This window comes from Bidens hawaiensis, unplaced genomic scaffold (assembly GCF_021521415.1).
Source record: "Bidens hawaiensis isolate Kalapana, Puna unplaced genomic scaffold, B.hawaiensis_p1.1 tig00419466_1, whole genome shotgun sequence".
Taxonomy (NCBI): domain Eukaryota; kingdom Viridiplantae; phylum Streptophyta; class Magnoliopsida; order Asterales; family Asteraceae; genus Bidens; species Bidens hawaiensis.
The window spans coordinates 175,936-179,120 of NW_027504873.1; the positions used below are offsets into that span (position 1 = coordinate 175,936).

Here is a 3,185-nt window from a genome sequence, read left to right on the forward strand (position 1 = left end):
TACTAACATGCATACGGCCATTTTAGTTTTGATTATTTATGAAACAGTAAAAAAAATTTTTTTACTCTCTTGCAGTATTACTCAATTTTAGCCTTACAAAGTTACACGTTGCATTACGCTTCTTGCGATGAAACCACTTTTCGTCGTTTATCAAGGACGTCCAAATTCAGGAATAGTGCATTCTGGTTGGTTTTAGGGTTGAAGTTGGTTGTTCTATGTGTCGGTACAAGGAAGACTGCCTTAGGACTAGACGCAATACTGATTAGGACGTCTTGCTATTAAATATTATGAGTATAATCATATATGCCCATAGAAAGCACATTAGTTTGTTAGTGTTGTGTACCAGTGTGCTAATGTTGTAAATAAGTATGTGATATCCAAGTATTAATCTATTATATATGCTCATCGGTATTAAAATTAGATATTTGATACATAACATGTTTTTCTCTTTATATTTACCTTTAAGATTATCACTAGTTAGGGTGAGGGTAATGGGGGGTGAACGGGGGCCTTGGCCGCTGATGTGGCTCGCGAACACCGCTACACCCCTCAGGTGAGCCGGGGCGGGGTTGGCCCCCGTGGCTGGGACCGCGGGGCTTATAGCCGTTGGTGTGTGGGAAAAATCAAAAAAATAGCTGTTGAAAGGCCAAATAAAGTGTGAGTTTGAGAGATGGTTGGTCGTCGTCGTCGGAACCACGGAGGCGGTGGTCTGGTGATCGGTAGTAGTGGTGTGATCGGTGGTTGGTCGTCATCGAAGGAGCCACGGCGGAGGACAGTGGTGGGTTTGTAAGAGGAGGGTGGTGGCGGAAGGCGGTGATGGCTACGGTGAGGCTACGGTGGCGGAAGGCGGCGATGGTATGTTTTGTGTGTTGTATATATGCAGGTATAAGATGGTCTAAGGTTGAGTAGATTGGGGTGTATTATTTGTTAATAAAAAAACTGGATCAAGCCCCGGATCACCTGGACCACTACACCCTCCGGGGCTTGGTTGAGGGGCTTGATCCAGTGCCATGTCATCGCCTACGTGTCGGGTTTTGATTGGATCACTTGGGGCTCAACCAAGCCCCATTACCCTTAGCCTTAAGATGTCACCATGAATCAATCATACATTACCAATCATTTTGTTGGTTGTTGTCACCATGAGTCAACGTTTATTTGTTAGCATTATTATGATGAAAATTGAGAAATTATTTTATTTTAACAATTAACATAACTTGCCCTTATTGATTGAAATCAAGATTGGATTTTATAAATCAATAATTATAGAATTAAGATTTTTTAACTGCTTCAAAACCGGTTTCAATAGAGTTTTTAAACCGATATCAAACCAACCGTTCAGTTAAACCGGGACCAATTTCACAAACCGGTTCATAGCGCTTATACATATTAGATCAAGCATTCCCTCCTATCCTAGTAACCAACCCTTTATCCATCATCTCTAGCCTCGATACAACATTACCTGTTCTCGTATACTCCACGCTACTGCTGCGAGACCCCTTCTAGTGGGTTCATCCTTCTCTTGCAGCTCATCTCCATGCTCGGGAATGTCAGACATGGTCAAACCTGATAACAAGGCCTGTCTACCAATCTGTTAATACTAATATTATGGTGCCTAGCCTGAGTTACTGCATTTTGATATACTAATATTATGGTGCATATCGCCAACAAGACAACTTTAATATCATCCGTGTTAGACCATCTTTAAACACATTCGGGAGGATCATAAAACGAACCAAATAAGAACATAACCTCGATATAACTCTATCAAGTAAGACTCTTTATCATAATAAATGCCCCCCCCCCCCCCCCCCCCCACCCCCCCCCCCCCCCCCCCCCGGGCGCATATATGCGTAACAACCAACATCAGGGTATCACATAAAACATTCTATAAACTTAACATCTACACTTAACGCGCAACTGATCCTTGAATGCATACAATTGCACCTCCAAAAACACGAACAACAATCATACACCAATAAACTATGTGTTACAGGTTATATTCATCATATCAGAAGACAATCATGTGCATACATGTTAATCGGGCTGTTATTCGAATTAAACATATATAGAACTTAGGGTAAAACAAGCCTAACTCCAAATAATCCAAATAACATATGGTCACTATATATTCCGAATTATAAACACTCCAAGCCAATATCTGCAAACCAACTAACCCATGTAAACCAACATAAGGCATATGCATTAATAGCATAAAATACAGACAATTCAACGAAAGCTGTCATATTTATTAAAGAGTTTAACCTTTCAATCATAATATTCATAATCATCCTCATCAGAAATGACACTGCCACCAGAGAATTCATAGTCGTCTTCATAAAATCCATCTTCCGAAAAGTCATCCACATCAGAATATCCCGACGAATACATATCATCAATGTCATCATACGCATGAGCTTGAACAATAAACCCGCAGTTCTTTGTTGATTCGTTAGGATGCTTAAAATCTTGTACCCGTTCTAAACACAGTTTTCCTAAATTCCCAGCAGCAAGGTTAAGGTTAAAACACCGGCGAACATCAAGCGATTCTAGGTGAGGGCAGCCATGTAAAATAGCTTGGAGACCTTCGTTGGTCATTTTGTTTCCAAATAGCTGCAAATGGCGTAACTCGGGCATGCTATTTGCAATTGCAAAGGCGTCACCGTCACATTCAATGTGTGGTCGGCTGAACTCTTTGTTTAACTTGAAGGAGGTGAGACGAGGGCAGTTTTGTCCAATCAGTTCAATGTCTTCTACATTGATGGAGGTGTAGTAAAGGTGAAGTTGTTCCAGATGTGGTAGCTTTTTAATCGCGCTACTCAACCCGCTGCTTGTGACATTGTAGCAGTTTGAAAGGCAAAGCTTTTCCAGCTTACTTGAACTGTATGCACAAGAGTTTAACTATTTTAACTTTGAGAGAAAAGATATAGATTTTGTTTCAATAATATGAAATAATTACATGCATGGCTGTGAAAAGCGGAAAAAAAATCGGCAATTAGTCGGGGACTAATCGCTAACCTGTCCTCTGCCGATTATATTTTTGGTAATTGAGACATTAATCGCTATGTCGGTCAAAATGCCCCTATCGGCCTTAATTATGGTCAATCTCCGGCGATTCAGATCCTAAATGGGTCGAGGAGGGATTAAAACATGTATATTTCAAAAAATTACATATAAAAATGTGTGTG

The 3,185-nt window shown here is 40.5% G+C and overlaps 1 pseudogene; it reads right to left on the minus strand.

The window, feature by feature from the left end:
- Positions 1–1,864: 1,864 nt before the first annotated feature.
- LOC143609024 (F-box protein SKIP19 pseudogene) lies at positions 1,865–2,898 on the minus strand (annotated as a pseudogene).
- Between the last annotated feature and the right edge of the window lie 287 nt (positions 2,899–3,185).